General features: G+C 41.9%; 1 protein-coding gene and 1 pseudogene across 3 annotated transcripts in view; one reads left to right on the plus strand and one right to left on the minus strand.

Moving 5' to 3' along the window:
- The window catches only part of Lclat1 (lysocardiolipin acyltransferase 1), a 138,645-nt gene that overhangs the window by 115,482 nt on the left and 7,757 nt on the right, over positions 1-15,406 (minus strand). The window lies entirely within an intron of this gene.
- On the plus strand, positions 5,309-12,384 carry LOC127196680 (presenilins-associated rhomboid-like protein, mitochondrial; annotated as a pseudogene).

Raw genomic sequence — 15,406 nt, forward strand, 5'->3', positions numbered from 1 at the left:
GTCATTGAATGCAACATGTTTTCCCAAATGAATTTCTTAATCTTTGATGTTGAGAATATACTGACTATAATAAAGCTACTGCATTTCTGCCTAAAAAAAACAACAACAACAACAACAAAAAAAAACCTGGCTGATCTTCCTAAGGACCCGGTTCAATTCCCAGCACCCACAGAGCAGCTCACAACTGTTTGTAACCCCAATTCCAGAGGCTCCAATACCCTCACACAGACATATGTACAGGTAAAACACCACTGCACATGAAATAAAAATAAGAAATAAATAAATAAATAAATAAGAGAGACTTGCGCTCACCTGATACAGACAACTACTGTGCCAGAGCTATCGACTTTCCTATAAAGCAGCTGGAGTCACTGACTGCTTCCCAGCCTGCTGTTAGCTTACATGAGCTGTTAGAGCTGCAGTTCTTTCCATACAACCTTGGGCAAATTATTTAACCTTTATGAATCCCAACTTTCTTATGTGGGGTGTGTGCGAGTGGAGAGAGAGAAAGGAGACGGGGGGGGGGGTGAAGGAGAGAGGAAAGAGAGGGGGAAGAGAGGGAGGGAGAGACAGAGAGAGGGAGGGAGGGGGAGAGGAAGGGAAAGGGGGAGAGGGAGAAAGGGGGGGAGGAGAGGGAGGGGGAGAGATTGATTGAGATTGTTATTTTTAACCAGGATGTCAAGTGGCCTAGGCTGGCCTTGACCTTCTGATGCTCCTGTCCCTACCTCTCACATACTGAGACCACAAATATGAGCCATGATGCCTGGTTCGCAGTTTCTACACTAGGAGTACAGGACTAAAACCAACCAGTGCATGTTAAATCACAAGGCAAGTAGACATAAGCAGCTGTGGGAACCATCTCCCATACATACACAAGTGGCTACTTGACGTCAGTGAAGCCCACCAGCTCGTATACAGGAGTTTTCAAGTTCAAAGCCCCGGGGAAGTGCTGCACACCAGAGATACTCAGTATGCAAAAGTCGGTGTAATGGGAGCCTTCAGCTGAGATTTTAAATGCTATCTGCAAGAGTCACTGGGCTCAGCCAGATGAATCAGAGACAGTCAAATGTGCCCTTGAACATGCTAGGGTCAGAAACTTACCATGTTAGCACAGCATACAGGGATTACTGGAATGCTCCTTTTGAAGATTTCATTGAACTTGTGGTTGCCTCTCAATCATGTTTCTGAAAGGCTAAATTCACTAGAGGGCATCATGTGTCAGAAGAAGTCACATCAGAGAAAACATTAAAAGGAAAGAATTGTTTACTCAGAACTATTGTACCTGACTGTACAAAACATGCATGTTAATGTAAAATTGTTCACTTTAGCATACATTAAAAATGTTCAGGAACTAAACAAAACGGTGACAGGTTAAGTGGTGTATCCTAGGGTGGCATTCCTATGTTGTGACAGGCAAGTGGTATTATTGAAAAGCCTGGGTTCTTTCCAATCCCCCTGCACAGCCTCTATAACTTCATGCACACTTCATACTTGCTGTAAAAACCGTACAAATTACTCTACACTTACTCTTTTCCTTCCTGTAACCACCAGATGTTCCCTCTCTCCTTCAAATAATAAATAAATAAATAAATAAATAAATAAAGCCACAAATTTAAAAGAAAATTACCAAGTTCCTCTAAGACCAGCAAAGAAAATTCAAACCTAGGTCTGTATATAATCAAATATTTAAAGCCAAATTATTTTTCATTAACATAATGATACAGCTATAAAAAGTCATGGAGTTCCAAGAATATCCAGAGAAATGAACTCAACCCACAGCTTCGCCCATCACAGCTCATACAGTAACAAGCAAATACCCCAAAGCTCTGCCCCCTACAGCTCACACAGTAACAAGCAAATACCAAAGCTCCGCCCTCTACAGCTCACACAATATCAAATACCCCAAAGCTCTGCCCTCTACAGCTCACACAGTAACAAGCAAATACCCCAAAGTTCCACTCTCCACAGCTCATACAGTAACAAGCAAATACCCCAAAGCTCCGCCCCCTAGAGCTCACAGCCCCCCCCCCCCGGCCCCCCTCCCCCGACCAGACAGGACACCTTGCCATGCCTAGCACTCCCTCCATCTCAGCAGATTCCATTCCACAGCTCTGCACAGCAGGCATACCTAAGAGCAGTGCCACTCTCTGAGGAACAAGATTCAAGGGACTTCCAACCTCTCCCGAGCCCCTCCTTCCCCAAACAGCTGTTCCATGTGCAATCCATTTCAACATTCCTTCACCCCACATAAATCTGTGGGTTATTTTACTTTTCCTTTGAACCAGTTAACCCATGTGGCTGAACCCACACTGACTAGGACTTACATGAAATTCTTAACACATGCTTATTTTCAGATCTGCCTGAGTCCCTCACTCTAGACAACATTATTAGGAAGACACACCTTGGTACTGCAATATCAAAACAATTAGAAACTAAAGGAAAGGTCCATCTCCCAAGGCACATTAACACATTAATGGCTTTTGAAAAGCACCAGCCCTTTATGAATTTGGTTGGGTGAATTAAGTCCTGAGTACTGGATGAAGACAGGAAATGTGGTGTTCACCATCTGAAAAGCCCATCATCAGCGTGTATACAACATGAGGAGCTCCAGCATCCCCCGCATCCTGGTGCCCACTCATCTCTACTATGTACTTAGGCGGCCTCTGAAACTATTACGCCAACTGAGGAAAATAAATGCTCAGTCCAATAGCACAATTAATTCCCTTTACAAAGAAGTATGGTAGACTTGACCTGTAAAAGGTTCTCAAACTGCCTCAGTCCTTTAAATAAATCCATGATCTTTAAGCCATCTGTAACAGTAGATATTTTACTCCACGAAGAAAGAAATTAACATAAAAGTCTGTTCAATTCCATAAAGTTCTAAGTCTATAATTACGGAGAATTATAAGGTAAGTGAAGGCATGAGAAAGGTATAGATAAGAATGGATACAGATGACCCAAGCCAGAACAATCAGGTGGTATAGAAATCATCAAGTCCTCTACCTCTTTTCTAGATCCCCAAGACTAACTTAAAAAAAAAAAAAAAAAAAAAAAACTGGGCTGGAAAGATGGCTCAGTGGTTAAGAGCACTGACTGCTCTTCTAGAGATCCTGAGTTCAATTCTCAGCAACCACATGGTGGCTCATGACCATCTACAATGTGATCTAATGCCTTCTTCTGGCCTGCAGGTGTATATGCAGGCAGAGCACTGTATACATAATAATAAATATTTTAAAAAACAACTGAGTTTGCAAGATGGCTTAGCTGATAAGTGTTTGATGCACAAGCCTCATTCCCTGAGTCTGATCCCCAAAGCCAGTAATGAGAAGAGGAAGCAACCCCAAAAGTTGTCCTCTGATGTCCATACATGTACCATGGCATGCATGGGCCTGCACTCTACACACACACTAACAACAACAACAACAACAGGTTTCTTACTTAAATTCTTTTATTTATTGTCTGCACATGTGAAAGTCAGAATACAAGTGATGGAAGTTGATTTTCTCCTTCCACTATGTGCATTCCAGGGACCAGGCTCGGGTCATCAGACATGGCAGCAAGTGACTCTACCTGCTGAGCCCTCTTGCTACCCCTTGTAATAAATTTACACTAATTTTTTTATAAGAAGTACTTGGCCTATTTTTCAGAACTGTTGTGTGTGTGTGTGTGTGTGTGTGTGTGTATTATATATAATACATGTATTACACATTCCAAATACAGAAATGTCTTGCATACATATTTAAATATATAAACATATAATTCTCACACATTCATCAGAAATATTTGCGTAGAACCTATCTAAATGTTATCAAAATAACCCACAAAGACAAATAATAAGACATCTTAACAAATGCAAGGACTATGCGGGCCGACTCTAGGGCACTGGTTTCCCTAGGAAATAAGACATCTATCTCCGTTCTTCTGATTCAGCAGCACTGGTAGCCATGGTCCTTCTTTCCAGTGTAAGCAAAAGCATCAGAAAAAGAAACTGGCTAAGGCTTGAGAGAGCTACTTCAAGTCAAGCTAGATATGCACGTGCAAAAAATGTTTAAAGCTTTCGGGGCTAACCTGGCAAGCTTTCCATTGCTGTAAGCAGTGATGAAAGGAGAAGCACTAGAAGCAGCTCTAAGCGTCCAGTGCCGGAATGCAGAGGAAGGCAGATGGAGCCCTCCAGTCCACGGAGCCGCAAGCTCCCATCTCCTCGGACTTCTTTTTCACTGATGCTTTTGTGTACTCCAGACTGTGAAACTGCCAACTACAAAAATTATAGCCATGTGAAATCTCTTTTACTCTAAATTTGGGGCTAGCAAAAATAATAAGTTGCCATCTTACAGGTTAGCAATTAACTCAATTTATAGCAATTTTACAAATTTAAAAACTGATGTCAAAAAAATTGATGTCATATTCCAAGATGAAAGACTGGCTAAGTAAAATCACGAATACAAGACAAGCACTCTCACTACCACTGCTGCTCAGCACTGTGGGGAGTTCTAGCCAGGACCAGTCAAGTAAGTAAATAAACTCATCCAAATCCAAAGTGTAATATCTACAAAACATGATCTTCAGTCTAGACATCTCAGAAGGAAATTACAAAATTACAGGAGAAGCTAATAAATTCGGCAGAGTTGCAGGGAACAAAAACCAACACACAAAAGTCAAGGGTGAGTCAGGCATGAAGGTTCATACCTGTAATCTCAGCACTTGAGAGGCTGAGACACACAGATGGCCTTCAGTTCAAGGCCAGACTTGTCAACCTAGAGAATTCCAGGCCAGTGTGGGGTTTACAGTAAAATCCTACCCGGAAATAAGAGGGGATAAAAAGGAAAAAGACAGGGAAAATAATGACAGGGATGGAGGGATGAAAGGAGGGACATAAAAGTAAACCTCCCCCAAAAAAAACTTTAGCAAAACAAGTCACTTTTATAAGTACACTCAAAGCCTACGAATAAGTTCAACCAAAGAGGTAAAAGACTTAAAAATTGCTATAAGCTAAAAATTACAGACCACAGCCAAAAGCAATTAAAGACAAGTTAAATATTTATAAAGAATCCCACATTTATAAATCTGGCACCAAAACACAAAGCAATGTATATGGGTAATACAATCTCTATCAATTCTTTTCTCCAATCCTTTTCTCCAAACACATTAAAAATATAACTCTCTAAATCATATGAAACGTAAGAGCTCCTAGGACCCAGAGCAGTGTGGAAGAACACCCTGAAAGTCCAGAGCTTCCCACGGAAACAAAGACACAAGAATCAAAGCAGGATGCCACTGACATAGAGTACCACGGTGATCAGCAGCAAAAATGCAGCAATACATTCTCAGTGGCTTAAAGCAAGTTTACTTTTTAAGCTTGAAACTCAAGTGTCTGAAACAGTATCACCGGACCAAAATTCAGGTATATGCCATACTTCCCCAGTGTTGGGGAAGGAATAGCTCTCTGCCTCATACAGCTGCCAAAATTCCTTCACTTGTGACCATCTCCTTCTAACTCTGCCTCTGTGGTCACTGTCCCTGCTCATCTGTGTATTATGTCCCTCTACTTCCCATTTGTAAGGCTGTATGTGACCTCTTATAGGACCTAGCCACAAAACTCAAGACTGTTACCTACTCCAGTGCCTCAAGTAATTGAGAACTCCCTCTGCTACAGAAAATAATGCATCAGAGCCTACAGATCTTAGATTACAAGGTCTAAGATCTCGTCTCCAGAAACTTTTTTTAAAATCCCACTGAAACTCATCGATCTCATCAGACATATAAAAAGCTATCACATGGCACAAGATGGTTGTACTTCAAATACAAGAATCTCTCCTGTATAAAGAGGATGCAATTCTGCTCGAATGTAGTCTGTCCTGAACTATCTGTAAAAACACGCATCTGACATGCCCCTTGAGAACCCAAATTTCTCTCTGCTACCTTAGTAGAGAAGGGTCTTCCTGTTACAAACAGAATTTACAGAGTTGGGTAATAATAAGGTTTTAAATAAATCTGAAGCAAACTACTTTCCAAATGCAACAAGTTTATTTTTGCCCTCTAAATTTTTCCAGACAATTTCAAGGCCCACTAGCCCTTGAATCTCCTCCAGAATCAAGTTTTCATTCCATGAAATCAAAATAAATTCCAGATGAATTAAAGGGTTGCATGTAAACTATGAAAGTACTAAAGAATTAGAATAAAATATAACAATAGGAAAAATTGGCAAAGAATCAAAATAGTCTCATAAGAGAAAATACACACAAGCATCAAATTAAGGCAGCATGAGGCATGTTTTCAATTACTAGTCTTTCCCATTTGTCAGTGATAGTATCTAGCAGAAGTGAGCACATGAGGAAAGAGTGCAAGCACAGTATTACTAAAGGCATTAACAGATGGGGCTCCTTTAAAAAGAAAACAGTGAGGCTGGTACTTTTTAAGTGCATATGTATATATGCCAAAAAGTATCATTCAAATTTTCTATCTTCAAAAAATAACACACACACACACACACACACACACACACACAAAAGAGTAAGCTGGGCATGGTAGAGAGGCAGAGGCAAGCAGATCTTTGTGAGTTCGGGGCCAGACTAGTCTACAAAACAAGTCCAGGACAGCCAAGGCTACAAAGAGAAACCAAAAAAAAAAAAAAAAAAAAAAAAAATCAATAAACTGAAAGGAGCAACTTACAAAACTGTAAATAAATTATTCTATCATTAGTCAAAGGGAAAAGAATCCTCCCAAACCCTATAAATGATGTTTATGTAGTTTATGTATTAATAAAAGTCATGTAAAACAACAACAAAGACGATAGTAATATTGATGAAAATGTGGGTACAAAGTTGTGTAACTATATAACTAAAAATTACACAATATAATAAGACTACCGATTTCCTAAATAATTGATCTGGTTCCTGGGTCGAGTTATAGGTCTAGAGGCAACTATTACTGGGCCTTGACATCAGTCTTCTCTTGCCTGGCATTTCCTTGAGAGAGTCATTGTTGGTTTAGCAGACATTGAAGGATTAATTTCCTCAAGTGAAAAGGGCAATATTTCAAGGGGTGGGGCTTAGGATACTACTTCCTCAGGTGAGATAAAACACTGAGCATCTATGGAGGGTTCAAAGTTCTCAGCTTCAGTAGGGTTCTCCCACACATCCCCAAGTTACAAGATCCCATTCTTTACTAATTAATACCCTTACTTTAACCACTGATACCCTGAGACTGGGCCTTGAATTTTCACTGTAATTGATCCAACCTTATAATGAAGACGTCAGTTTGATTTTCAGCAACGTAAGCTCTGTGGCCGCTGGAGAGAAGATTGCCTTTCAGGACTGTTTATTTGCATATGGAGCCAGTCAATTTTAGCATTAAGTACATTGTAGTCCTTCAACGTAACCGAAAGTTGGTTAATTTTATCATGTAGCTCACTTTTATCCTTTATCAATTCATCAAGAGATGCTAAGAGCAACCAATCATTTTCTTTATTTTCCCCCAAACTCTAGAAAGTTTCATACACAGGGTGACTAAATCCACTGCCACTCACTACTGAGGAATCAAGACAATCAAAGGTGTTTATCTCTAAGTTAGAAACACAGTTTCGACCAGTGGCTTTCAATCCTCTCTGAGCTCGCAGGAGAGCGGCTGGAGAGGTTTCAGTAGCTGAAGGTGATGGGGAATAATAAAGCCTGTTCCAGGTACTTACAAGACTCATCCTTACACTCTGCTCCTCTAGGACCACTCGGGTACCCAAGTCTGAATTAGACAAGTATCTCTGGAGTCACAGAATGAATGGACAATGGAAGAAGGAGGGTTTGTTTGTTCTGCCCTCACCTTGCCAGCACACCCATTCCTTTACTGGCACTGGTGCCTATTCCTTCAGGATTCCAGCGTATATACGAAGACCAGCTGAGATATCCAGCTTCGTGAGACTGAGCAACTACAAGACTCCTGGACTTTCCACTCACAGCTAGCAATTGTTGGATTAGTTGGCTGGCAGCCTGTAAGTCATTCCAATAAATTCCAGCAGGTGTGGACCAGATTAAAGGTGTGCCTTCCCAAGCCAGGTATACACTTATGATCTCAGCACTTGGGAGGCAGAGGCAGACAGAACACTGTTAGAGGCCAGCCTGGTCTACAAAGTTGAGTCTAGGACGGCCAAGGCTACACAGAAAAACCCTGTCTCAAAAAACAAAAACAACAACAAAAAGCAAGCAAACAAAAAAGTGTGCCTTCCCACCTTACAATCTGGATTAAAGGCATGTGTCATCCACCCTCAAGTTCCAGACCAAAGCATAGATGTTGTCTTCCTGCCTCAAGATCCCCATCACACGTGTGCCCTCCACTTCTGGACTGTAGTTCTTTGCACACAGAGTCAAGTGGACATCCAAGAACAGGCATCACAACTCACTACACTAATGTCCACTGTGGTGGCTTGAACAGGAATGGCCTCATAGACCCCTGTGTTTAAATGCTTGGCCCGTAAGAAGTGGCACTACTAGGTATGGCCTTGTTGGAAGAAGTGTATCACTGTTCGTATAGGCATCAACAGAAAAAATGAGGAGACATGCCAAAACTGCCAACAGAAGTTCAAGGCAGGACAAGTAAATGCACAAAACGGACAAACCCTGGCAGAAAATGGAAAATGAGATTGAGAATGAAGTTAGCTCAGCTCAGCTAACTAACTGAGGCAGAAAGTGGTGACTAGGGATTTCAGAAGGACACTAAATAAGCAGGACCTAAGATTGTACGGACAAGGCCAGAATCAGATGTCAGCTATGCACACAGATAAGGCCCTCCGAAAGTCCCTGTTGCTTTAAGAGCTAATGGCACCAGCCGGTGATGTTCTATTAGCCAGTATGTACACTGCAAGAGTCACATAAGTTGGGCCCAGCAAGTGGCGCAGGCCTGTAAGCCCCAGCTGCTGGGAAGGGGTTGAGCAGAAGGACAAGTTGAAGGCCAGCCTAGTCTACTCTTTATATACTCACTTTCCAAATGTGTAAATGTTACGCAACAACCAAGCTAATTCCTCAGCCTCTCAGAATTCCCTCTAACTCAACTCTTTTTTTCTCCTCCCCTGGTGATAGAAATCAGACCTAGAGCCTTGCATATGCTAGGCAAACACTCTACCCTGGACTTTACCAGTCTCATCCTTCCACTAGTCACCAGCTTCCCAGCCCACAGTCCTTAAGGAAAATGTTTTTAAGCACTAAGTGTCAGAAGGAAAGGCCAATGCAAGAAGACATCCTGGGACTATCTTTCAACTCCCCCTGCCCACTAACCACCACACTGTCCAGGAAGCTCCAGTGGTTACCCCTGCAGTAAGGGACTCAGCTCTTCCCGGCTCCCACTCCCTCAAGAGCACAGCCAGGTCTAGCAGGCGTTCAGCAGCTCCCCAGGCACTCCATGAGGATGCAGTCGCTGCACTTCTCTATAAAACAACATGCTCAGGTCCATCATGCCAGTTTCTGTGTTAAGTACCTTTCTGTTGCTGTGGTAAAAAACCCCATGCAAAAACATCTTAAGGAAGAAAGCATTTGTTTGGCTAATGGTTCCAGATGGATGGTCTGTCAGGACAAGGAAGAATGGCATGGCAGCAAGAGCAGGAAGCTGAAAGAACACATCTCAACCTCACACAGGAAGAAACAGAGAGAAAGAATAAGACATAGAATTCCCTGGTTGCTCTTGTCAACTTTACACAAGCTAGTGTTGTCAAAGAAGAGAAACAACTGAAAAAATAAAAAAGCCTGCATTAGCTTGTCTGTAGGACATTTTCTTGAAATGAGTGATGTGGCACGGTCCTGCCCATTGAGCGGTGCCACTCCTGAGCAGGTGGCCCTAGATAATATAAGAAAAAAGGCTCAGCAAGCCAGTAAGTAGCATTCCACCATGGCCTCTGCTTTGGTTTCTACCTCTAGGTTCCTGTCTTGAGTTTCTACCCTGACTCCCTTCAAAGATAGCCTGTGATATAGAAGTGTAGGAAAAATAAAACTTTCCTTTCCAAGTTACTTTTGGTCATGTTGCTTTATCACAGCAACAGAAACCCTGAGACATAGAGCCAGGCTGTAAGTCCTCAAAACCTGTCCTCTCTGATACACTTCCTACAAAAAAGCTCTGCTTCATAAAGGTTCCATAACATCTCCAAACAATGTGATTAAATGGAGACCAAGTGTCTAAATACATGAGCCTGTAAAGGACCTTTCACCTCTATTCTTCTCCATTAAAGATGTTTCCAGAGATTAAAGGCTTTGACTGATGTCAGGAGTAAGTAAGAAGCCCACATGCCCAACCCAAGGTGTCAGCTAAGACCACTTGGCGAGCAGTAATGAGACATGATCGCATCAATTGAATTGAAGCAGCCTCCTGACACTGAAACTTCCACGCCTGCTTAGTGGGAATAAGACATTCTGCCTATGTGCTAAAGGGCCAGTTTCTCAAAAGCACTAAGAAATATGAATCATCCAAAATGAAATTAGTAATTCTGAATAACCCCATAATGATCATGAAAACTCAACTCAGATTACAACAGCTTCTAGAATCCTGAAAAACAATATAAAGGACCATACACACATGCGCGCGCTCACGCTCCCACTCGCGCTCCCCCCCGCCTCCAGAAAGCATTACGACAGGAATTCAATGATATTAAAAACTGTTTTAATCCAGGACACAAAGCTAGCTAGTCAACAATCAATCAATACAATACACAATACTAATAGGCCCAAGAAAAATAAGAATATGATCATATATACCAAGAGACACACAAAAATGGCTTTTGAAAACAATCCATTACTTGCTTGTGACCATGTGTCTTGCCTGTCAGCCTGACAGAAGCAACTTTGAGACTCGAAACATACCCCTAGTCACATCCACAAGGACAGTTTCAGAAGAGCTGACTGCTGGGGGAGATTTACCCTGACTGCAGGCCCAGGATTCGGGCAGGGGTAGCCCACAGGCTGAGTGCCTATTTGAAATGAAAGGAGAGAACCCACAGAGGCAGCCTCCCTCTACTTCCTACAAGCGGAGATGCTCTGCTTCATCCACCCTTCTACCATGATGCAATGCACACCACAGACCCAGAACCATGGAGCTAGACTCCGGGGACTAAAATCTCTGGAGCTATGAGCCAAGATAAGTACATCTACCTACTTTAAACAGTTCTTGTCAGAGGTCGGGCTAAGGTGGGGCAGAGGTTGGGAAGATGGCATTGCGACGTTGGGCACAGCAAGGCTGAGGCTGCAGTCAGGCATGGGCAGTGGCTGCTGGGAGCTCCCTGAGACCCCGATCCCACAGCTACTTGATTGCAGGTTCAACTTACTTCTTCATCAAAACTGTGGATTTAAAAAAGCACTGAAGAGCCAGGCGGTGGTGGAGCACGCCTTTAATCCCAGCACTTGGGAGGCAGAGGCAGGCGGATCACTGTGAGTTCAAGGACAGCCTGGTCTACAAAGCAAGTCCAGGATAGCCAGGGCAATTACTCAGAGAAACTTGTGTAACACCAAACAAACAACAACAACAAAAAAAATGTCTCAAAGAAAGAAAGAAAAGCACCAAGGAAGACTGAACCTCAAAGATCAGACCTAGGGTCAAGTGGGGAAGCACACAAGAGAAGTCCCTTGATGCAGCCTCTGGAGGAAACTGTCTTTTATCCCTCCCCCACCCTATAAGAACTCTCGGGATGCCCTTTTTCTTCATTGTTGGGTTCACAGGCTGTGCATTTGGATCAGCTGCTATTTGGCAACAGAATTTGAAATCCAGGGTGCAGAGTTACTTTGATGGTATAAAAGCTGACTGTTGGAGGAAACTTCAGAAAGGAGATTAACAAGTAGTGGAAGAGCCTCAGTGATGCCAGCGGACAGTGACAGGTAGCGCAGCTGCAAATGCCCTTGTATTCTGCTTATGGAGACTGCCATCCCTGCTTTGAACTGTGATCAGCATCAAGGCTCCCTGTTGTCCAATGTTGCCATCAACGCTCAGTCACTTCTCCTTATGCATGGCTTGTGGAGCCTCTCCTCCAGCATCGTGCACATTCTGGGCCACGAGCATTTTGCAGCAGTGCACCTGTCTGCAGGGGTTGTTTCCAGTTTTGTCAGTTATCACAGGAAGATATGTACCTTCACTTGGTGCATCAGCAACAATCATGACTGTGCTTGCAGCAGTCTGCACCAAAATCCCGGAGAAGAGACTTCACAGTGGGCAATGCCTTAAAAGCCATCATCACCATGGATACGGCTAGGATGGTCCTGGATGGACATTTTCTGATCATGCAGCACATCGTGGTGGAGCTCTTTTGGGACTATTGTATATCACTAAGGCCATTAACTCATTTGGAAGAACAGGGAGCCTCTACTGAAAATCTGACATGAAATAAGGACTAATGGCCCCAAAAAAGGAGGTGGCCCTAGGTGAGGCAAAGCTGGCTAGAATGGTGTCTCTGGTCCTTGCTACCTGCAGAGTCTCAGCACCTGCTGCTCCAGTGTTCTAAATGCCCCCAGTATATGTCTCCTTAGCAAATTATGGCAAAGTTGTGAAATAAACGTTTATATCTCTAGTTTGTTAAAAATAAAATAAAATAAAATTTTTAAAGCAGTTCTTGTCAGGCATTTTTGTCTGAAAAACTTATCTACTCACAAACTAAGCTCTCATAAAAGGCAGGGGGGGGATGATTAGACAATAAGCAATTAGAAACAACCCTACAGTAAATATTGCATTTACTATGAAAAAAACCAAACACCTAATGCCCACCCCTTTGCCCACATTACTAAACCCAAGACAAGTACAATAATTATCACCCTCATGAACATAACACTCAAAGTTCTTGCCAACATAAGAAGACAATTAAAGACTGGCATACAGAGAAGAAAACAGAATTTCCAGTTTGCACATGGTATAACTGGCTACATAGGAAATCCTGTATCACCTTTACAACTCCCTAGAACTGAGAGAGTTACAGATACAAGATAAATACTTTAAAATCAACTATATTCCATATGAAAAAATCAATCTGCAAAATGGGAGGAAAGTATTATAAACCATGTTTCTGATAAGGTCCTCAAACCTTATATAAAGAACTCCTACAGCTGATACCAAGTAAATAATCCAATTAACAAAAGAGGAGGGCAAGGCTGGAGAGATGGCATGGAGGTTAGGAGGTTGGTTTTTTGTTTTGGTTTGTTTTGTTGGTGGTGGTGGTGGTGGTTTTGTTTTTGTTTTTGTTTTTTTCGAGACGGGGTTTCTCTGTGTAGCTTGGCTGTTCTAGACTTGCTTTGTAGACCAGGCTGGCCTTGAACTCACAGCGATCTGCCTGCTTCTGCCTCCTTAGTGCTGGGATTAAAGGCATGCGCCACCACACCCCGCACAGGAGGTTGTTTTTGCAGCCAACCCTAGGTCAATTCTTAGCACCCACTCCAAGTACCTTACAAGCAACTGAGATGCCAGTTCCAGGGAATCCAACACCTCTGGCCTCTGCGGACACCAGCACATACACATAATTAAAAATACAATAAATCCTTTTTTAATAAAAATATCTGAGTAACATTTCTCCAAGGAAAACATACATATGCAAATACACACAGAAAAATTTGACTGATATTAATTTGCCACCAAGAAAATATAAATTAAACCATAATGAAACATCACTCTTCAGCCACTAGAATTACTTCTCTAGGACAGCTGTAACACACACACACACACACACACACACACACACACACACACACACACACACAAATAAATAAATAAATAGTAACAAGTGCTGATGCTAAGAAGCAGAAACCTGGCCACACTATTAGGGAAATATTAAACTCATACAACCAGTTTAGAAAACAGTCTAGTAGTCATTCAAAAGGTTAAGCACAGCTAGACAGTGGTGGCGCACGCCTTTAATCCCAACACTTAGGAGACAGGCAGATCTGTGAGTTCAAGGCCAGCCTGGTCTACAGAGTGAGTTCCAGGACAACCAGAGAAACATTGTCTCAAAAAACAAACAAACAAACAAACAACAACAAAAACCACAAAGAAGAAAAAGAAAAGAAAAAGTTAAGCACTATTACCTGTGGGCCAACAATTCTAGTCCTAAGTATACACAAGAGAAAAATGAAAACAAAAGCTTATACAAAGTTTGTACATGAATGTTTACAGAAGCACTATTTCTAATAGCTTCTAAGCAAAACAACTCAAATGCCCACCAGCTGACGAATGGATAAACAGGATGTAGCAGGCTGGGTGGTGGCGACACACACCTTCAGCATCAAGAGACAAGCAGTTGTCTATCAGCCTATATAGTAAGTTCCAGGCCAGTCAAGAGTACACAGAGAGACACTGTCTCAAAAAACAAAATAAATAAATTAGTAACAACAAAAACAATAATAATTGTGGCATGACACACACACATACACACCCACACAAACACTAATATAATTTAAAAAATATTTTTAAAAGAATAAAATAGGTTTCATGTTTCTGTTTTCAAAACCTAATGCAAAGCAATAGCAATAAAGATAGTACGGTGCTGACATGACAAAACAAACAGACCCAGGGAACAAAATCTAAGGGTTCAGAAATAAGCCCATGTATCTCTGCAACCTCCATATGGCCCAGTAGTTCCTTGCTGGGTATTTACTCCAGTGAAAAATTTACATTCACATAAAAACATATACACAAATGTTCACAGCAGCGCGTTTCTAAGAGGCAAACACTAGAAATAACACAGATGCCTTTAATGTGCACATCCTTATGAAGGAATGCCAAGATTGAGAAAAGAAAAAAACTCATGCAATAACTACAATGAATCTAGAGAGAATTATGCCAAACGGAGGGTTGGGGGTAATGGAAAAAAGCCAAATCTCACAGACCGAATGTCCTTTAAATCCACTAGTGTTTTTAGCATTCCCTTGGTGACAAAACTGTACAAATAGAAAACAGACTGGTACTTGTCAGAAGTTAGGGAAGGGAAGGAGTGCGTCCATCAAGGGCAACAGAACAAAGCCATGTGGCAGGACTCCTCTGTTGGCTACGTGTTTTGGGTTTTTGAGACAAGTCTCATCATGTAGCCCAGAGTGAGCGGGAATTCACTATGTGGTCCAAACTAGCTTCAAATAACCAATCCTCCTGCCTCAGCCTCCCAAGTGCTAGGACTACTGGCACTTATCACTGCACCTGGCTCCGCACATTACCAGTTTCTGAAAGGAAGTAGGTTAGGGGTGAAGTAATAGACATTTTCAAACTTTGTAAAGTTAGGCAATTAATCTTGTTTCATCACTTATAGGCAAATTAAGAAATATTACTATGGTAGGCTGAATGACTTCTAAAGTATATTCACATCTATAAGGACATCCATTCTCACCACTTTTATTCAACATAGTGTTTGAGATTATAGCCAGAGAAACAGGGCAAGAGAAAGAAACAAAAGGGACACAAATACAGAAGACGT

This window comes from Acomys russatus, chromosome 1 (genome assembly GCF_903995435.1).
Source record: "Acomys russatus chromosome 1, mAcoRus1.1, whole genome shotgun sequence".
Classification (NCBI taxonomy): Eukaryota; Metazoa; Chordata; class Mammalia; order Rodentia; family Muridae; genus Acomys; species Acomys russatus.